This window comes from Sitodiplosis mosellana, unplaced genomic scaffold, assembly GCF_009176505.1.
Source record: "Sitodiplosis mosellana isolate CC-2019 unplaced genomic scaffold, AAFC_SMos_1.0 Smas_scaffold_12, whole genome shotgun sequence".
NCBI lineage: Eukaryota > Metazoa > Arthropoda > Insecta > Diptera > Cecidomyiidae > Sitodiplosis > Sitodiplosis mosellana.
Genome location: NW_022595254.1, coordinates 929,664 through 953,164, shown reverse-complemented (window position 1 = coordinate 953,164; position 23,501 = coordinate 929,664). Strand labels below are relative to the sequence as shown.

Genomic DNA, 23,501 nt, shown 5'->3' with positions numbered 1-23,501 from the left:
GCAGTGCACAAGAAAAAAAGTTGTTTGTACGGTGGGCTCTTGGTCTAGTACTCACTGAAATCTCATTGAAATTAATTCAATTAAATACTCAGCTAATCATGTACAAATCGAATTAGCACTATTTCCCAATTTCAGTAACAGTGTCATGTGTATATATATATATTCCACTTATACGTGCGTGCTCTCTCTCTCTCTCCCCTTTTCCTCTTTTTATTGATATCAAAACCCCTTTTGCCATTTTATTATTGATTGAATGAACGATCTAATTACATATCGTTGAATGAATTACCACGAAAGGGTGGTGGAAAACCGCGCAGTGATTTGTGTCACTCGCCCCATCGAAGTCACAATACAATAAATTGTGTACTTTGTAATATCTATGGCACATGAAGCGAGAAAATTAAATTATTTCGCACATTGATGAAGGAAATAATGATTATTGACAATATTATGTGAGTCGATATCGCACAAGCGACCGAGCGACCGAGTATTCGACGCATGAAATGGCACAAAGCAATAAACAATGGCAAAATCATTGAACTGATTCTTATTTATTTTCCAATTAATTTTCAATTAGTCTATAGACGAACCGGATTGAAGCTGTAAATCAACACTAGCAAAGCAAAAAAGAAAAGCGAAGAAGATGAAATAGACGAATGGTCGTTTATTTCCCGGGAGGAATTTCGAAGAATTGCATTTCCCACTGAAAAAGTGCAATCGAAGCATCGTTATTGAAAAGAAGGAAAAGAATGAATGCGAGCAATTCTTGTATGTTGAAATTGGGACACGGAGTTTTTGCGTGTGAAAATGAAATTGCATTCACAGTGTGTTGACACTTAACTAAATTGCTGTGAAAAGTCTCGTGCCCATTGATGCGAGTACACCGAAATTCGAGTGATATTTATTTTCGATTCCATTTAAGTTTTGTTTTATGGTGCGCGCATTGTGTTTGTGTGTGCATAGCGAATGAATGAACTAGAGCGAGCGCTGGTGAGAAGGATTGCTTTCGACACACACACACACACACACACACATACTTGGCACTTGGACGGTTTTGTTTGGAAAATACTTATCGGTATTAAATTTCATTAGACGAACAAACAAATGTGCGACCGATTACTGAATGTGAACACAAATACCCCCGTGCACAATCTTAAACTGCCGTGTGCTGTATCTCTCCTCCATTTCCTCATTGTTGTCTGTTGGATCAAATGAGAAAACCAAACTGTTCGGTAAATAGTAATTCAATTTCCAATGAAAACGCACTTGACGCCCCCAAAAGCAGGGGTTTTGTAGATTGAAACACAAGCACACTAGCGCCGCAGTTTGCCCTACAATATCATATACGGCAAGCTGCAGAACTATTCATTCAGTATATATCATGCAGCTCAACTGTCAATCTGTAATCCCCCTGCCCAAAAGCATTCAACTCCGTGAGAGATAGAGAGCTTTGCTCGGAAAACATGCGACACCGGACCAAAAAGCAAGCAAATCGATTTTTATTCGATTCATTTATATTAAATATTGTATATATTGTTATTCCAGTGACACACGTATATACAAGCGTTGTGTTGTTGTCCTTTAACCGAAGTGGCTGATATTCGCCATTTGCGTCATACGTGCACGTGTACAAGCGCCAGCAGCAAAGCACATATTGCTTTCGATGGATTTTCCTATTTTAGATGCAATAAAATGAATTCCACTGTTGACACCGGTCGTGCTCTTTTACTCACTCGAATATTCAACAATGATTCGGTATAGATTCCAATCGCGTGCCATGGCTTTAGTCTGATGATCAAATAAACCTCTGCAGTCAAACTAATTTTTTGGTTGTTGTTGTTCATGTTTTTTTTTCGGGCGATCGATTGAAGGTAATAAATAAAAATTGTTGTTTAGTTTGCCCTTTGTCAAAATACCATCTGTTAATAACTGGAATGCGTGCATTCGGTGCTTTTAGTAACAAGTCTATATACACAAAAACCCGATTTAGTCGGAATTTTTGAAGAATTTCGTGACAGAGATTCATCAAACGGATATTTTTTTCATGGTGCTATGGATCGATGCGCCATGTGTGCATTTGCTGTGAAAGTCGAAAAACGATGTTCACGCACAACAGATGAGAACCATTCAGGCTAGTCACAATCGAATTTACATTCGGATGAATAAGCAAAAAAACAGAACCATTTACTTGTCGCATTTTTCTGGGTGAATCTTCAATTTCGATGCAAATGCATTCAATTCCAATAATGCAAGTAATGCCTACGGTCGAATTTTATTTGAAGCATTTGCATTGAGCCATTCGGTAACACTTTTTATGCGATTAGAGATCAAAATTTGACAAAAAATAGTCACACATAAAAAAAATCCAATAGAAAACAGAGCTATGAAATGACATGAAAAACGTCTAAATGTCCAAAAAAAAACGACCTGAAAATTGCAGCCAGAAAAAGATGCGAGAGTGTTAGAAATGTTTCTCTTCGGAAGTTGGACAGTGGAAATAAAGTTAAGAATAACCCAGTTTACTGCAATGGGTATGGATGACACACGTTCGATTCAGTTGTTTTAGTTTGAGAAAATGCGATAGTCCCTTTGAAATGGTCAAATTGAATGGAATGGATGAAAAGCAATTTGATTAACGTAAACGGAAATCGAGCGTAAATGGTGCACACAACATGTCTTCACATTTCAATCGAACGAAGCATAGTTGTTGTCGACAAGCACCGTTCTATTTGTAACTTAGATCTGTTTTGATCGTCTTGAGTGGATGAGTGTGGGAAGGAAAAGTGCAAAAAATGTGTTGCATTGTGAATGACGATGGTAAGTGTGTGCTAACATGTGAATGCTTAAAGTAATCATTTCGGGTGCAAAAGAGATTCCGACGACAATTTCAATCCGAAATTGCTGCATCTGAGATCATGCAATTTTGTCAACTCGTATTGGTGACATATTTTCAGCAATTGCTTTCTCATCATATTATTTCCAAGTGTTTTCATAGTATGAATTACATGAGGATGAAATAAATGAGCATTCGAAATGAATGGAACACATCACTGGAGTGTGAACCGTATAAAAGAACAAAGCTGCACTTGAGTTCACACATTGCTTGCATTTATGAAATGCGTAAGCATGTTCGTACAATGCACTTACTTAAATTGAACACTGAAAACAATGGCCAACAAACACGAAGCAAGCGCAAGAGGGAGAGAGAGAGAAGGGAACGGGCGAAAAATATTGCTGCGCTTAAGAGTGCAAAAGTTTGAATAAATAAATGTACAAATCCAACCTTTTGTGTATACAATGTGGTATCGTTGATGTCACTGCTGTTTTTGCGAAGGGGCGATTAAATCAGATAAAACGCTTACCTAAAAATAAAGAAGAAAATTTTAATTAGTACAACGGGATTGTATAAATTATTTGTGCGATTAAATATAATTGATAATACTCTCAGAGAGTATTACTCTGGTTGATAGGAATTTATGCATGGGTTTATTGAGCGCGCCAGTCTCATTGTATTTATATTTTAGAAACAAATCTAAACCAAATTATATTGACCACGAATTACAGGGAATAAATCAGTGCGAAGCGCGTTTAACAGTGGACAATTTAGTGTACAAATACTATTATTGGAGATAGATACAATGCACTTTTATTGAATCAAATGGAAATTAGAGAGTCGTCGAACCAAAAATGATAGAAAACTCGTTCGGAGAGTAGCCAACACCCATTTGAAATTTTATTATTTGAACAAATTGGCTGGCGCTAACAATTTATTGCCTTCATTTACTTCAATATCTAATGAAGCGTACATTTAACGACCGATGTTGTCGATATGCAAATAATGCGATAAATGGACACCATTCAGTATAATGAGCACCAATTTTAAACTAGAATTTTCATTTCAATACAGCGATTTGTGGGGCTTTTTCAGCAGTAGCAGCATTTAACCGCCAACCAAAATGCGAAACAACATGAAACGTAGGCCTTATTTTCATGGCGCTATTGTAAGAGAATGGCGCTGCACATCTGTTAAAAGCCATTTTTAAATTGCATTTCCTCAATTTCCACATAATTATGCCAAAGGCAGATTTTCCGTTAGCATTATGCACTTTTCGCATTGCCAAACCATTTGAGATATGTGCTAATTAATATTTTATTATATCATCTTTTTCAGTTTTAATTGAATTCATTTAATTCATGAAAATCATTATGCCTTTATGATTAAAAAAAACATCACACTCATCAATACACGCAGTGCCAATGAAATAAATTGCATTTTAAAGTAAACGATTATTATGATAAACATTGTGGTTTTTTCACACCGTGATTTTTCCATTTTCCAAATCAACGTGTGTGTGTGTGTGTGTGTGTCTCGTTTAAATGAAGCGGCCAAATATACTGCGAGCGAAGTGATGTGGTATTCCAGCAGAAAAAAATATTGGCCACAAACCAGTAGAAACGTCACAGCAGGATTTTTTTTGCCTTTCAAATAAAATCTTCTGACTATGGTGAAGTAAAAAATTCAAATATTGATTCCTGATGCTTCTTGTAAAAATTCACTTTTGACTGGCATTTTTTACTGAATGGGAAATTAAAAGCACTTTCCATTACACGACGAATAAATCCCATTATTTTGTTCCGACATTACTTTTATTCAATTATTATTGAATTTTTTATCAGTTGTTTTAGTGGTAAAAGCTGGTAAAAAGTCCCTTGGTGACCAAAGAAAACAAAATTGCAACTGCTCGAAAAATTCACTCGAAATTGATATGTTTTTATAAGGTAATGTTCCCTTAAACGGGACGCACTTTGACATGGTTTTTTATCTTTGACTAGTGGAAATATTTTCGAGAATGTGATATACCGTTGGAAAGAGGATGAGCAAAGGAACCTTTTTGCTCCAGACAGTTTTTTTATTTACATTACAAAAAAAAAATTTATCGCAAAATTTCCGACCATGACGAAAATCGGAAAAAAAATTTGTCCCCTTAAATGGGACACTCCGAAAAACTGAAAAATAAGCGTGAAAATGAAACAATAAGATCATATTTTAAATGTTTATTCATTGTTTATTCATTTAATCGACTTTCGGATTAAAATAAGTGACAAAAGTAATGAGTAATAATTTTTATTCGTCGCTTTCTTGATCTACGACTTCATTTTATAGTTAAGCTCATTTGGGCACACCTGCACTTTATTGACAGTAGCCAAAATTGATTTATTTTTCTATGGGGTCGAGTATGTTTCAAATAAATGCCAATTTTTTCCGCACCCCACTGTGTATCCAAAAAAGGGCGACCATGAAAATCAGGGTATTGACACCAAAGGTCATATCTCCCTAGCCATGGGAGGGAGGGCACTGCTCCTTGGATCAAAATTGTAGTACTCGTGAATATCTATCCAACGGTATACATTACATTTACATTTATTTACATTATGTTTGAAAAACCGATACAAGAAAAAAATTAAATTTTCGGGTCAAAAAAGTAATTTTATCCCCGTTTTCTGGGCCAATGGGTGGATTTATCGTTGGAGTGTGTTGGTAAAAGCTGTAGAGCGACTCACGACGAACAAATTTGCTGTAGACCATTTTGCCCCATCTTGCCCCCATCTTGCTTAACTTAAAAATGCAGAGTGTCCCGTTTAAGGGAACATCGCTGTCCCATTTAAGGAAAAAGCCGACATTTTTGCGAGTCACCAAAAAAAAAATTTTGTGACGCGATATCGAAAAATGGACTTTGCAGCTTTGAAATAGACACAATTTACTAACTATTCAATATATTTACCTTCAACAAATGTTAAAAACACTTCAAACTGTGGGTGTAGGCGAATTGATCAAAAAAGTTTTGTTGTACGCAAATTTCAAGACACAATTTTTTCTCACACACGCGGTACGTCTATTCTCTTCGGAATACTACCAAAAGTGAGCGTTCGTTGAGCTAATCGTTTGGTATAAATGACAGCTTGCTGTCAAACTCAGAAGTCAAAAATACTTGACTGTCCCGTTTAAGGGAGCGTCCTGTTTAAGGGAACATTACCTTATTATATTGCATGGAATATCGAAGTAGTTAAAAAATACAGACGAAAAGTCATAATTAAATGCTCCAACCGATTGTTTTTCGTTGTCAGATTTCAATTATCTCGAACCGTCTGCTATTTGTATGTGGGCAGTGTGGCAAATTGCGGAAAGTCCGTTTTATTTTGCCGTTTGTCATGTCATTTTCGAAACAAACCAAATAATTAACAATATATACGTGCAAAATCTGAATAGCCAATAAATCAATCAAAAAATCGTTTCTCTCTGACATATTCTAAATTCAAATTACTCATGTCAATACTTTGAGATTCGAGGTTATCGATAAAGTCATGGTCATGTTTTTCCATTAATTAATCGTTTTACGGTATGGACAATTAAAAAAAACACAATTTTTTTTTCAACACAATCGATTGAATTTTCCAAAATGTGATGCCATGTTATGATATTGTACCCTGAAAAATCCGTAATCGGTTAAATACTGTTTATTGAATAAATCATAAATTGTGCGTATTCATCATTGGCTTCATTATGTCATTAATAAATATGCTTTTGTTTGGAAATTATAATTTACAATATCTGAAATGTAAACATATTTATTCCAGTTTTGATTGTAAGCCATAATGAAAAAGTGTGTGCTTTCGCTTGAACTCTTTCCACTCAATTCGAAATAAATGAGGATAAACCGATTGAAATCATTGTTGTTGATTTTAGCTGGGGTTTTTTCGTCGTGCGGTGGCTTGGAAGAAACCAGTGAATCGAATATAATATGGGAGATATATGCATGACCTCTGTGACGTATAAAAAATAATAAAAGAGCCGCTTGTGTTCGCGTGAGAGAGAGAGAGAGAGAGTGTGGTTTTATTTTCGGGCCGTATAAAAATGGGCTGCGAATGAATAAATGAAATGCTAATTTCCATTGTTGCTATTATAATTGGGGGCATGGTGGCTCCAGCGGATAAAGTATAATGTTGATTGAGTGATTTCTATGACCATTTCATGCGAATGAGTTCACCAGGTCCGCGGTTCTCGCGCGCACATACGTACTCGTTCATTTAACAAAGACTCATAATTTTAATTAACTGAAATTATCATATTTCATTCTGTCAATATTAATTCGATGAGATCATTTTAAATGCGACAATTACGTAATCCTGAATCGGTTCAATCTTCGCGTGGATTATGAATGCGGCTGTAAAAAGGCGCGCGTTAACAATTAACTGATGAAGGAACTGAGCAATTGTGCACATTTGCACCCTGTTTTTTATTTCTTTCGCTCACTTCACTAGATCCGATCCGATCCGATCCCATTCCGGCCGGTGTTTCGTTCGTGTCAAATCAATTGAAATGTAAATCAATTACATGTAAACGACAAGCAAAAACTTTGCTATTATTTTTTGGACACACGCAGCGCAACATAATTATTATTGTTGTGTTATTTGCTGCTGATGGAATAAATTTGTGAATGACAACAAATCATTCACGCAGTTCGAATTTATTAATTCTTTCGGACCATGATTAATTCGAATGGCATAACTTTGGCTTGCTGTTTGCATGTGTGCAAATGAAAGCAAGGCAAAAGAATGTAGGCGAAAAGTTTATGTAACTTCGGAGTTCATCATTTATTTATTAATTTTCGACCCTCACGAACTTCTATCTATCGCAAACCGGAGGACCATGTTTCCAAATCGAATTTCTGTTTGAAAATTCGGAGAAATGATCATTTGCACTCTCTTTGTTTTGGTCGGCAATTTTTATTATAGCTTCTTGACTATACGGAAGAACATTTTACCGTAGAAATTGGGTGATTTTGTAAAGCAAACACGCTTCAAACATTCTTCTTTTGTTCCCGTTGATGGGGAATGTATATATAAATCGGGCACTTCATGTGACTGACATTTAAATATTGAATTCCCCCGAAAACTTCTCGCATTCAACTGACTTGAAAGTCAGAGACAGGATGATGTGCTCACAACGGGATAAAGGCACAGGTATTTCGCATAATGTAATGGAAAAATGTTAAAGCAGAAAAAGAAAATGATAAATTCACAGTGCTTGAATATCTGGTGCTCGTGAGTTCGAAAGAAACGGTGTGTGATGCCGCTCTCGGAACCAATGTTCCAATTGCTTATTCTTATGGTAATGTAATCAATAAAAATGCTGCATTGGCAATGCGGCACACGAATGATAATAAACATATTTTTTTCTTCATCTATTTTCTTCGCTCTCTTCGTCGCTTTCTCGGTATACGTTTCGTTTGTGTCAAGGGGTGTTGAATCGTTCATTCGTTCATCCGTTCATTCGTTCATCCGTTTTCCAGCTTGCTCGCCAGTAAGTTCCTGCGATTTCATTTCCCTATCCAGAGATTCGCTGCGATTGTTCTTTTCGCTTTCCGTCTATCCTTAACGCTTCCTCGACTTTTCCAAATTCGTCGTCTTCCGTACAGACATCATTCTTGTCCATTCAATACATCTTTCTCGCGTTCATTCGTTCGTTTGTTCGTTCACTTGCTGCTGTTCCCATATATTAGCGAATAATGTATTTTGTTACAAACACATGCACACAGTCCGATGTTGTAATCCGAGAGCAGCAAACAAATAACCACAAACAATGTTCGTTGATTTTCCGTTGCAGTTTGATTCATTGGGAAATTCTCTTGGGAAATCTTTGTTTTTTTTCTACTTCGTTTTGGCACAAACAAGAAATATTATTATATTTTCTGCAGTCGGTTCGGTTTCATTTCTCTAGCTACCTGCTGCCTCGAATCGATGTGTCGATTCACTTTCGTTCATGCAAGACATGAAATGTCGATTTGTTTCGTTTTATGTTCGATTCTAACGACTGGCAACAGCACTTAAAATTCACAATAATTGTGTGATATTTACTTTTGGGAGTGGCAACAAACGACTCGGGATCGAATTTTATTGCCACTTGTTCCCTTTCGTTTGCGCGCATTTCCATCTTTCGTTGCCCTCTTCTATCTCACGCTCTCTCTCTCTCTATATATATATATACATATATATGTGTGTGTATGTGCCCATGTGCCGAACATCAATTCCAAATCGATATATACATTGCTTATCATTAATTAAGGTTCTTCGAACTCATATCATTTGTTTACTTTTTGATACTCATTGCTTTCATTTTGTCCCGTTTCCACTTCCATTTTGCTCGAGTTTGGTGCCTGCCGGGAGCATTGTCCAAGCCAATAAAACTCACTTTTTTTTCCATTGGAATTGATCGTTTTTGGCTGTAGCATGTCGGATTGAGAACGGCAATTTGACGAACAAATCGAACAAGCAATCTGTCGACGATAGAGCTAAAGCCATGGTTGATTGATATTTACGATAAGATAAATACATTTATCCTCATCGACACGAATATATTGACAATTTCCCGTTTGATAAGATAACGCGCCGTTTTTTCTCTCTCTTCTCCTTCTTCGGTTTCTTGTTTTCTTGTGACATGCAGTCTCGATTTGTTCGGGTTCAAATACAATAGATTGACATCAGACGAATGTATCAATTCAACTTGGATTATTGCGATGGCGACAGTCGGATTGCAAGTTGAATGTGTATCGGGTTTCGGTTCGAAAATCAATTGATCAACAGTGAAGCGGAAATATTCGCGCTATCCGTAGCGCGGACTCATACATGCATTCGTCTTCGATTTCCTTGAAGTTTCATCATCCGGAATCCGAGAAGCACTTTCGGGAATAATATGATATATTGAATTCCCGAAAGGAAAAAAAACGCTCAAACAACACTTTCGTTTGAAATAACTTTCTGAATTTTTTGTAACAATAAGCAAGAGATTAGTATAGAATTGATTAGGATAAGTTGGAATTTTGTATGGCTTTCCTGCAAGTGCAGCGAAGTGCGAATCAATAACGCATAAATGCTCTCTCTGTCTCCCTCTTCACCGGTGCCTGCAGCGTCAGTTTATGGTGTCAAAATCGATTATTATACCCTCGACACACTGTACTCGAAAGCAGCCAATTGAACATCGGAATAATGGATGTGAAATAGAAAATGACTTTCGTCAAGAGTTTCGATAATATACCATGTACGTTGATATCACATAATGAACACACTTGAATCGACAAGGAATCCCAAACTCAGTTTAAGTCCATATTTTACTAGCAATAACAGTCGTACATAATGATGTGGTCGTGGCACGATGAGGTGCCAGTTGCAAGAAAACCCCTGGCGACATCAAACATTGCATTATTTCCATCAAGTATTGCACTTGAAATAACACAAGCGAATAGTGAATATTGACTCGGTTATTGAATCTACCGGTGGTGGCCCGAGGCGATGAAATCGTTAATATGAACGCAACCAGATCACCTTATCTCTATTTTTCTCTTGGTTGTGCATTCGTTATAACGGGTTCCATTCCTTTCGCCTCGGTGGATCAAACCGTCAATTTAGACATTTGTTTATCAAACGCCATATTAGCGTGATGGATGGCATTTCATTTCGTTGAGAATGTAACATATGCGCGCACACAAACACACTACAAATGGGCTAGTTATTTCAGTTTAAGTACACGTAGATGCGACTGAATATTCGCCCGGGTGGTAATGATCAAAAATTTATAATTCACCACTTGACGATGTAGTGAAGCGTAAAACAGTAAATGAACCCCGTTCGTTGTCATAGCAAAAAGCAAACATTACTTCAAGTTTACTCTTCATCTCAGTGAAATCCGTTTGGTCGAGAGCATCGTTCATGGAATGGTTTGTGGGTAAACTGAATGAGCGTTTGTTCGTTCGTTCGCTCGCGTGCTCGACACAATGTTGACACACAAAATCAACAAACAGAAAAGAATCTATAAGCTCTTCTATCCGGTTTGTGTAGGTAAAAGTGTAGGTAATAATAATCAGCAATCAAAGCAACGACGCCACTCGGTTATGCTTTAGTAAGCGCACCACCACCACTACTGCTGCTGCTGTTGCTGCAACCAAAACACACTACGGGAGATAGAAGGAACGAAGAATATTAAAAATCCACGAAGAAGAGATACACATGTTCCATGTGAAGTGCATTAAATGGAATGAAAAGAATGCTTGTTTATTCAACAGCCAGGGAGAATGGAGAATGCACTCGTGCATCCGTTATCGGGATTTCATTTTTTTTAGATGTGTGCGCTTTCATCTTGCCCTTGCCATCTATCCATCCGTCCACACAAACAACAAACACAAGCGCTGAAATTGTCTAGTGAGTTTGCATTTGAATCTTTTCTTTTCTTTTAAAAACTCACCGTAATAATGACGACAGTGCTGAGCAAACATTTGTATTTCGTATATATATAATTTTTGCTTTGGACAAAAATCAATTTCATCCTCTGATCTTGCACCAGAACATTTTAAATCGCAACAAAAATGGGAAAGTAGAAGATGATCTCTTGAATGGCTACTCTGTCATGAGTATGTAATAAATTGGAACGAGAGAAAAAAAAGAAATATTAATCGATTCAGCATTTCGAATTAAAACTAAAGAGGGTTGTATCACACTTTGTATCATTGCATAACGAGTTGCATAGCAACATTTCAATTTCCTCCATTCATCGCCGGATGATGATGATGATGAGCACTGAGATTGCACACATTCCATTATACAGCACTTTTTGTTCGCCCATATGTGAATGTGCATGATTTGTTCAGCCTTTACACTATGGTCGGATGTGATTTCCACGGCTATCAAGCATTTATGAGCAAATCAACTGCTCTGATGGACTATGGATGCTCAATTGCTCATACAAAACAGAAAATAACTCAGCCTAGAAATAACTTTGATTTTTTGCTTTTAATTTGCCACATCACTTCTTCGAAACGGATGCCGGAGTAATAACATCATTTTTGCACGAGTCATTGGTAAATTAATAACGAATGATTCGAGTGGAAGTGGATGTACTGCCTACGAAGTTTTTCTAGCAAAATTCTAATTTTAAATAGCAATCATCAAATCAAAAAAGTTTCATGTAACGTGAAATATTATACTTCATTATAATGAAAAGTAAAACAAGCGGGTGGATTTCATCGAAAGGATTCCATTGATTTTGATCCTTGACATTGGCAATTTCCATCATTTACGATGTAAATCTCAATTTCGAAGGTCATTTTACAAACAATTTCATTTTATTTAAACCCGTGGTACGAATCCAATTTGGATATTCGCGTGAGTGGTTTCGACGGAAAATTGTCTGTTCGCCCAAGTATGATTGGGTTTAATTTTGGATTAAATTCGTATTAGAGGCTTGCTATCTATGCATTTGTAAATACTTGAGCGAAAAGTTTTTCCAAGTTGTAATTGTTTCAATGATTGCGATGTTTCATCATCTGCAAATTTGAGTATCGTGATTGTTCGACGGTTTGACGACTTCGAGAAGTTCCAAGCGATTGTGTAAGTTTCCATGTAAACGATGATTATTGCAATGCATGCGGGTGCATGATGAACAGACAAGCCATTAGCCGACGGATGGTTCGTCGTTCGTTGAACGTTGAATCAAAAGCATTGATCCAGTTGCGTGCGTCTTCATTCTTATCGCTAATGAATTCTATGAGTGTGTGTGTGTGTGTGTGCATAATATTTTCGTGGAATTTGAACCATTTGGCTGGCTCTATCGATCGGTTGAAATGGCTTAACGAGCCTTATCCACCCGTCCTCATTCGAATGCAATCGTTAAAATGATTGCTTCATTTCTGGTTGCAGTTTTGTACCAAACTTTAAAATCGCTTCGAAATAACCGAAAGCGAAGAAAAAAAACACATATACAATTTCGAGTTTATATCGGCTTAAATGATAATAGTTCCTTTCAAAAGATTAACAGGAAACTTAAGTTTTCAGTTTGAAAATCATGTTTTCCTTGAGCGAGCAAATCTGAGTGCGGTTTATTCTCATTAAAACTACAAAGTTTTATCTGAAATATGAAAATTGAATTTGTTGCCATTTTGCAGAAAATGGGAACACCACTGGGACCTGGGAGAGATAGTGAGAGAAAGAGTGGTCGGAAACCAATTTTATTGGAGCGATTGATTTTGTGGTTAGTGATTAAAAGAAGTTTTCGTTGGAAAAGTTTTCGGAAAGTAACCATCAAAAACTTTTCGTATGGTGGTAACGACGATTTTTCGGTTCGGGCGTCGAAAATGGCAACTGCTTTCCAATCTCTCTCGTTCTGCCTCTCGGAAAATAGTTAACGAGCATGATTTGGTGGTGTGTTCCAATAATTGGCGAATATTTTATTCCGACCCCAGGGAATTCCAATAAATTTCATACACACTAAATATGAAATCAATGTGCCGGAGTTTGACACACTCAGTCAAAATTGAACGGTTGAAAGTTCCCAAAAACCACAAATTATGTCATCGCAAACAATGTTGATGGAATTTATTTCATTTTGTTTGGAATGTTAGATAATAAATATTTTATCATGAATCAAGAGCAAACGCGAGCAAAAATATTTGCGGTTGAACCGAAAACCGTATGATGGAAGCAAGAGTTAGAGAATAACCAAGCGATGACACCAATAAAAACGGCATCAAGCAATGATAAGAATGGCAATAAGTGCTGTTTACTATTTTTTTATTATTGGGCCCCCTGTTCAGATGTTTCTGCTCGAGCACGACATGCTACCCAAAATGTATGGACTTGAGCAATATGGTCATAATATTGACAAAAGCGTTCAATCAACACGAGTGAAACGGCAACCAGATGAAACGTTGAAAAATTATTAATACATGCATAAAATCGTCGATAGACTTGGATGTTTTACCAGCGCAAAAACTCATTGAACCTAGGGGAAAATATCAATTGGTCGTACGCTATTATCTATGTTTTTGGCTTTTCATCGCTATTCATTGGTATATCGGTGTGAATTGGTCGAATAAATTGAATATTCGTGTCAATCGTGTACATTTAATGTGAATTCAACATAAAAATATAGAACAATAGAGACCGATGTACGCCTATATCCGCCAATATGCAGATAAACGCTTATTTTTGAAGAATAACCATACATCAGCGAATTCGTTTAAATCCACGTTTAAGTGCCACGTACTTTTGGTTAACGCGCTGTACCTAACTAATTGTGTTTAGTTCATGACACTTGATAAAGTTTGAGTGCCGCGTACTTAAGCTAGTACTTGATTGCCGTAGTACTGGTCGCTAGCTTTAAATGTTCTTTAGAATTGATGCTGATATCATCAACAACAAATAAATGACACTAGAAATGACATGATAAGTCTACTGATAAATAAGTACTTGTGTACGTGGTACTTGAGCAAAAGATTAAGTACGCGGTACTTGAGCAATAGCTTAAGTCCGCGTCACCTAAATATCTCTACCAATTTTAGTACGAAATATTGGTATATCGGCGAAATATTCGCATATCGGTCAAATATTTGAAAAAGGTCATAGAATCGTTACAAATTATCATTATTTGTTATATTGAAGCTTATTCAGAGGAACAAAAATTGATCGCAGCCCCTAGCATTGAACAACGTATTCCGATAGCATGCATGCATTTAGTTTTATTCGTTGTTTGCCATCAGCAGGCAACTCCTTGTGTTTGCACTCATACCGAAAATATTTCGGTTTATACACATTGGCGCCTGAACTTTCAATACTCTTCGATTGAATGAGAAATGCTTGCAAACAACTCTCGGTTGTTTGCTATGATTTTCATATTTATCGCTATTTTCATAAAAGTGAACAGCCGCGCACTCTCATTCACCGTCGAATCTAAAAAACCGGTACATTGAGGGCATTGTCATGCAGAAAATATATTCGCTATTGTTATCTTTATCCACGCCATTATATTTTCATGTTTTCAGCAGTGATTTTTATGATTTCTTTTCAACATCATTCGGTGTTCAGTGCTCGTGTATGTGTATGTGTGCGCACGCTCAATTCCACGACTCAAACGATACACATTGAGGCAATGCTTTCTATCTAACTATTCATTCGCCGTCTATCAATTCTTTTTTTCGTTAAAAGAAGAAGAAAACTTCTTTCTTCTGATAGCTTATACATGAAATAAGAAAATAATTCGAATCACTAGAATAGAAAGTAATTTCATTGCGTTATCGATTTTTGAGCGACGATACAAACAAGATATGACGATGCCATGCTATTTCTTCATCAGTTTTTGGTATCGATATAGTCAAGAAACGAGTATTTGTAATCAATCCCAGGGCACTATGCTTGGGAATATGCATGATTGTCGAATAATCATTTAACTATTGAAAGCGTTCAACTCAAAAAAAAAATGAACGTGATTCTTTGGCATTGGTTTGACTCTTGACGATATTGCCATTGTTACGGCACACAGACAAAAAATAATCCATGTCACTTTAAAATGAAAAGAAGAAGAAGGCGGAAGAAGGCGAAAAAACAGCGAAGACACAATGTGAATTGTGTTCGAGACACTTTCATCACCGATAAAAGTGCCTATATAGTGTCGATAAAATAAACTAAAAGCACCGAACGTATTTGAAGTATGCGAGCTATGTGTGGCTGTGGCATACAATAGACCATGCCTTACAACGGCTTTAATCCTTCGAGAAGAGATCAGAATCCATTACATGGAAAAATTTACAATAACATCATCATCAGCATCGTTGCCGTCGTTCTAGTAGCCATTCGCCTTTGATATGCAGTGTCTCAGAATCGATTGCACGAAAAAATTCCTGAACTTTCTCACTCACCCACTCTAGCTCTGAACTCTTTGGAGAATCGGAACACAAGGCGACGTGGATAAAATTGTAATGGACTATGGAAAATTGAGAAAGCCATCGAATCACACATTTTGCCGACAAAGCCATCCCAAGAACGCCGACCGACTTTATAATGTTTCGACACGAAACACAAAATGTATGTATGCGTCTTCCACTTTCCGGACAATATTTATCACACCGAAAATAACATCATCATCATGTTTGATCAATATTCCATTTTTCTTATGTGTTCCATTCGATGCGGACGGACGAACACATACACAGAGTTGCAAGCAAAGCCGAGAACAACATTGCCAAATGAAGTAGAAACGGGACATTGGACAGTTGTGGTAAACTGCCGTTATGTGTTGAATATGGTCGAATAAAAGTTTAATTTATTGTTTATGTTCGCATCGACAAAATACACACGAGACCCACCGACCAGAATTTGCCATCCAACTCTGCATTTTCAATTTGTTTAAAACTTTAAAAAAAGACAAGAGAGAGAGAGAGAGAGAGAAAGAGAGGGAGAGAGAGAGAGGAAAAACATCAACGTACAACTGATGCGACACTCATCGCATTCACAAACAATCGCAAGCAAACAAACACACATGAGATTGCACTACAGTTGATGCAAAGTTTTGCGAGACAAGAGAAAATTGAATATTTTGTGTATGTATGTGCGGTGTATTGGCCAGAGAATGTATATATGCTGTTGGTTTGTCATTGATGGTGGTGATGTCGATAAAAAATGTAATGTGGTAAAGCATTTGGTCGGATGGTTGATGCTCTCTCTATGTCTCTGTTCGAATGGTTCGGTTTTTTTGGATCTCTTGTGGCATATATTAGATTTCTAATGTTGCAAAACACATTTTCTTATCACATCACGAACACAACCATCTTCTCGGAATCGTACATTTACTCGTCCATTTTCATTGTTTGCATCCCTTTCACTTTTCTCCTCGATCCACCTCTCTCTCTCTCTCTCTCTCTCTCTCTCCGCCCGTGTCTCGCTCTTTCCCTCTATTGAATTTCCTTATTGTTGCTTACATTTACCAACAAAATCTGAAAATTTTAAATGATTTTTCAACCAAAGACAATTCGTATCCAATTTTAAATCGGTTCGTGTTTCGGTTCATTTGACTTTACTATTTTTCTGCTGTCATTCAAACGAAAATTGCGTTTTATTCTCTTTCGTTCGGTTTTTTCATCGCTTCCTCCATCGTTCGAAATAAGTTTTAACGCGCGCACACAGTGAATGACATGGTAAAAACACCACTTAAGTTTACGACATGTGTGTGTGTGTCAGGTTTAGTTTTCGTTTTCGTTTATTTTTCTCTGTTGCGCCCTCCCTCCCTTGCAAACTTTTCACTCGCAAAACTTCCTTCGTGCTGTTTTTATTTGGTCGGTAAAAATTGGAACTTCGCTCAGATTAAATTGATTCAACTTAAAACTGAATAAAAGAAATATGATTCGATTGTTTCCCTGAAAATTTTGTCGATGTGAAGTTGGGTTTTGTGTCTGCTTGTATGTTTTTGTGTGTGTGTGAGTGATGAAACTAGGTTGATGCTTCCAAACTCGATCACCAATCAACTAAACTATTATAAAGTTAAATATCTTAGCGAACGAGCAGGAGATTGAGCAAAGCGAAATAATGAAAAAATATCTTCTCAACTTGTGAAAACGCATTTAACTTTGCGCTGTTATTCATGCTCTTTCTGTCGTTCTTCCCATTCACTACCGTCGACTTCCCGGATTGCTATTTGCAAAATTAAATCAAATCCAAAGCCTGTCAATCCTGGCGGAAAAAATGGCAAACTAAAGGCAACGACGTACAGTTTCCGTGTGCGGAGAGAAGAAACGTGAGCTCCTATAGCCTTGAAACGAACCATGAAAATGTTCGAGAAATTGTGAGTGGAATATATTTGTTGGATGGAGAGAGAAAAAAAAAACATCAAGTCTAGAATAGACTGAAAACTTCCAAAATTCGCTTCGGTAAACGGAATATGATGGATAGAAAGTCTCATCATCTCCTGAATAAAATGACGCGATGAATTTTTATAATTCGATATGTTTCGAGCGCAATGTCTCTTCTAACTGACAGAAAAAAATTGGTCGAACAAATTTGAGCCATTAAAATGCGTAACTGTTTCGAATTGGATTTATTTGTCCAATTTTTTCTTCCATCGTCTGCATTGTTAAGTAACAACGGTCGTCAAGAGACCGCTGTGCTTGAGTGGCGGCTGAAAAGAAACATGAATTGTAACGTTGAATTGGTCGAATAAAAAATTTATGATGACAGTTAACATTTATTTACTTTCTCTGAAATGAAATCTTTCTCATCGCTTTATGTTTCTCTTTGATGGTCGCGGTTTCCATTGAAGCGTGAATCATCGACATAATCGTGTACGATGAACCATTCCATCGCTTTTGTCTCGCTTAATTGCCGTAATTGAAAATGTTTTGAAAAAATATCAGAGATTACAATTGGAAATTGATTTAAAAAAGTCGTCTATAATTACGGTGAACTAAAAACTGGTACAATAGAAGTTACGTTACTGTCAACACCGAAAAATGGATCGAACATGTGCTCGGAACGGGTTTTTTTTTGTTCGAGTTATTTAAATGAACTTTATAAAGTTCCGAGACATATCGAGGGGTTGCGTGTGACAGAGTGTCTGTAATAACACAGAATCAAATGATTTTTTTTCTCTTTTTTCTAAATCAAAACGGCTCTTTCCCCATCAAAAGTTGGTGCTCGAGTCGACGGAAACTTTGCATAAGACTCATCAAATCCATTGAATTTGATTACAACGAGCAACACCAGAACACACACTGCACCCAAAACCATTTCTGTCGTCCTAAGTAAGTGCCTGAAACTTCCGTTGCGTAACGATGTACGGACATGTGTTTGATTCACACAAGTTTTTGGTGCGACATTGATAAGTCGAACTTTCTAATTGTATAACTTTTCGGAAACCTTTTAATCACGGAAAAGTGTTATCAGATTGTCTGTGCATGATGTGATTACTCGTAGTTGAAATGTGTCTGTTCGTCGTCGTTGTTGTTCGGCCAGTTCGTCATTCTATGTGGTTACTGATAAATAGAGGATTAAAACTCATTTATGGATATTTTCACACATCGATCCAGAACAGCTTAATGTTCTTGCGGCCTAGTGCATACTAATGTGGCTCTTCTTCTTATGTGATGCGTGTTCCTTCTACGGAATACGTTGATGAACGAACGGTCGAAACCATATCAAGAGATAGAGAAAAAGCCACACACGCACATCATTGAAATTGAAAACGAGAGATGAAGCGTAATTTGGTCGTGCGTATTTATAGCGCACGCATATTAGTTCCATTTGGGTCTTAAGCCGTTTTAAGGCAATAAAGTGTCATTAGATGAGAAAGCATTGTCGTATAATAGGTCACAGTCATTAGTTTTGATAATGCTGATATAAGCTGAAGGATAAGCAAGTGAATCTGAAGCATAAGCGCGATAACTTGTTTTTTTTCTTTTTTTTCCCATTGAACTTTAGCATTCATATTATTTGACCATTTTTACTTCTTCTCCATTGGAAGTAGATGTAGAGACAATGACTTGCTTCAATTTTAGCGGTTGGATTCTCATTTTGATCCAATAAACAAAAGAATTTCCGAAAACTACGATGGTTCAGGCCCAACTTTTCGGGGGATTTCTCAATCGCCTTTTCCTCTCGTCGTACACAAACACATGCGGCCCATGAATGCAAAGAGACCCAGAGAGGCCTTTCGGGGAAAAAATCGGAAGCGACGTGCCATTGGAGTGTGAATAAGAGAAAAAATCGGAACGAAATTCGAACAAAAGACGGATGAAGCATCAAATCACACTTTATTCTCGCTTCAACTGAACGATGATGACGGCTCACTGGCTATGTCAATGGATAGCAGCATCAATCTTTTTACACTGGTGAATCAAGAATTAAGCACAAACATTTTATTTGGATTGGGATATTCGTTCGTCACATTTGATGGGTAATGTAAAAATCGTAACTTGCCACCACGTATCGATCGATGGAAAATCTAGGAATCGAATGCGCTACTTTGGCATTTATTTGTGATTTTCTGCTGTTGGTCTGTGGATTTTGTGTGTGACACAGGCATTAAGAGAACTGCCTCTCGGTGATGGTACACACAGCACATATAATTCTCGCTTCGCTCTTTGCTCTCAATCTCTTGGTTTGTGTTGTCGCTATGTGTGTGCCATTCATTCATTCGGTCGTTTCAACGGGCTTTTTATTGGCATTGTTGTTGCTTAACGCCATGGAAATGCCGCATTTTATTCCCCATTTTTATGGAAATGGAATGTTTATGTGTGCGTGTAAAGCTGTAAAAGCATTCGAGCAAAATAAGGAATTGTTTGTTTTTTTTGGATGATGTTCCATTTGCTGATGCCGATCGTATATAAGCACACACTCACTCACTCTTCCCCTCCTTCCTCTCGGTATATTACGAATTTTATGGTTGTTTCATATTAATGCTACTTTGTCAATGGTGATGAACCAACCGGATATTCAATAAATGCTCCAACAATCGCATATTGCCACAAACATGTCACACGTATTGTCGAAAAATTTTCGGAGGCTACGAAGAATCACGGGGTAATTTCCTCAAACACTCAGAGCATTCTATGCACAGTTTTAATCAGGCATTTATACACTGCGAGCCTACCTTTTTGCCATTCGAATGTTTGTTTCAACGTTTGCGCGCGCGAGAGAAAGCGGGACGAGCGAGAGAAGAAGGAACACGATTCTGATAAATATTTCATGCGGAATCGGCCGTAAATGAATGACAAATAAAAATAATAGGCCAATGAAGCAAGTACAACAAACAATCCAAATATAGAAAAAAGTTTACCATCGAAAATACCGACAACGTCGTTCGATCCCAGCAAATCGAATACAATCGTCACAATGGACACGTTCAGTACGTGTGTGTATGCTGGTTGCTGCAATGTTGGTGCTGTTGCCGGTGCCGAAACGACACAGCAGACAATAAGCCAAATGGAGAAAAATCAAATTTATTCTCGAATATGGTGTTGGAACGTGGCGTGACACAATATCATAAGTCGAAGACCGAACGAAAAAAACAACAACAACGCCATCATCGAGAGGTACATGGGGAGACAGAGAGTGAAAAAAAGGTTTGGTTTCGAAAACCAAAAGAACTAATGTGGTTTATGCGAATCGGTCGCAGGAAGTCAATTGATTCTTTTTTATTCTCGGCTTCTCTGCCATTCGGCACATTAGCTGTGCATGTATGGCGGTGGTTGTGTGTATGTGTCATGTACCTACGACTCCATAATAAACGATTCATCTATCTAAAAGCTAAACAAGGGATCCGGGTGCAAATTAAATGCATTGATTTTAACATCTGCAGCGTGGAGCTTGACCAAAGCAACAAATCGACCCTTTTTTAGCTGTTGCTCCTGCTGCTGCCCTCGCTACGGCTCATCCTGCTCGTGTGCTACCGTTTAAAGCCATCGTGTGCGTGCGTGTGTTTTATGTAACCGTGATTGAATTAGTGGGTGTTCACCCAATGACTTTACTATTTATCTGCTACATTGTAGCACTGCTACAATGGCCAGCCGCAAATTTGTGAACTTTGTCGAATCGGGCGAGCAATCGAATGAGAGAAAAAAAACAAACACAGCATGAATTTCATAGATTCAGCAGCACATCAGACTTTCGTTTTTTACTCTCTATTTCTTCATTTGCTCCGTTTCCTTTTTCTTTGTCTCTGTCTCTTTCCAATCAATGGACAACCGGCCATTTGTTTTCATTCACCAATATTGCTGAATCCAAGAATTCGCCTTTTATTAAGCACACATTCAATAACGGTTGCCAAGGAAAGAAAAAAAAACGATGAGTTGAACAGTACATTCCTTTATCTCTTTTCTAGCCGAAAGTCGTGCCATCTCACATTTGGAATGGCCTGCAATTCCGATGTAAGGCAATTGGACCATGACCAATTAGTTTAGTTTTTCACTCTGTTTGCCACTTGACTTTATGAATGGCTGTTCTTGTCGCACGATGCACTACACTGCCTGCATCGTTCGTTTTGGCATCGCACGCGTACTTGGGGCCAATGGAAAACTTGAGCATCTAACTCACTTTTGAGTTCAATCGAATGAAAACAAAAGACTTTGCTAATAAATTTTTTCTCCGGTAACGCTAGTCGTGCGCGCAAGAATTTCCGGTTGACAATGACGAATGCATTTTTTGTGCTCAAGCGAAAGCGTTCCCGGAGAAAAATTGAAGTTTAAAATGTCGCAATGCCACAATTTTCGACTACTGTCGACGGAACCTTTTGAACTGCAATGCGAAATTGCTTTTATCACCGAGAGATTCTATCATTTCGAAAGTGATTGCATTCTATAGCAGAAACGCACCATTTCAACAAACCCATCCAATTTGTTTAAGACCACATTTCACAAAAACAACAACAACACACTCTGCCCTGTACATAATGTGGGAAATGGTAGCGAATACATTCATGCCAAAATGAAAGAAGAGTGCCAGAAAATGATATTATTTCTAGATGGGAACAATTTTTTTCATGCTCATTTCATGCATTCATTATCTCATAATCGTAATTCAATTGAAGACATTTCTTTTTTCTTTCGCTTCCTTTTTTCAATCTCTCTGTCTCTTTGAATAACTGCCATTGCAAGACTTTGAATAAACACCGATTCATGAGGACACAAAATGAGAAAAGGTCTGAATTTTTATGCTAGAATTTAAATATGATTTCATTTTCACATCATTTTTTCGGTGATGGTGATGTTGTTGTTATTTTCGCTACTGCTGCTATTTCTGCTGTGCATGGATGCGCGGCACTCAAGAATGTGTGAGCAAGCGAAATAGAGTGTTATGTAATGCAGACACAACCAAAGTGACAATATCGACGTGAGTAAGAGAACGAAAATGTAATGAAGTATGTAAATTGAATTTGTTACAGCTACAATAACAAGAAAACCATCTCAACGGAACATTCCCTCTCTTAGGTACACACATACAAAGTCAACACTTGAAATGGTCGAATATGATAGCAACGACAACGATGGCAGTGACAAAAATGCAAAAAAAAAAATTTGCAATCCAGAGAAAATCAGACGGAAAAATGAATATGGCAACGGAAATGATTTGTGATTTTATTTTCGAAGCTACGAATTTTTCCCGCAAGCAAAATGTGTTCGCTTCTGGCTAGTTGTGTCGTCCTTGTTGATATTGTACAAAATGTGTTTTCGGATGTACGTAGGTAACGCCCTTTTGAGTGTTTCACTTCTCAATAATAACCACATCAGAGGAGAGAAAGAAAAAATGCATGAGAAATCCAGCGGCAAATTGCTATTGAAATGAAACAGTATGTAAATCACTTGATTTTCCTTTTTAAATTTATTTCTCATTTCTCTTCGTTGTGAGTACACGCGTGTGCAACAGTGAACAGCAGACAAAATGGTGCGAGAAGCATATTTCCGTTCATTCTTTAAATTTCGGTATCCAAAGCCCTTTACTTTTCCCATGCAAATATGACTTTATCATATTTTTTTTCTTCTTCGTTTCCATTTTGCGGAGCAGTGAAACGACAAAATTCCAATCGCAAACGGAAGATTCGTTTGATTGGATTTTTGAAGGAGGACCGAAACTGGGCCACACAGCGACGAACCAATTTCGATTTCAATTTCATTGATCAATTTCGATGGCACGCT

General features: G+C 37.4%; 1 protein-coding gene across 5 annotated transcripts in view; it reads right to left on the bottom strand.

Annotated features, from left to right (window-relative positions):
- LOC129567842 (uncharacterized) overlaps window positions 1–23,501 on the bottom strand; it is a 268,094-nt gene that overhangs the window by 214,410 nt on the left and 30,183 nt on the right. For 2 of the 5 annotated variants that reach the window (XM_055445201.1, XM_055445200.1), the window contains exon 2: window positions 3,284–3,362. The exons of the other annotated variants lie outside the window; for them this stretch is intronic. The gene's annotated coding sequence lies outside the window, so the exon portion shown is untranslated. The remainder of the gene's footprint in view (window positions 1–3,283; window positions 3,363–23,501) is intronic. 5 annotated transcript variants of the gene reach the window in all.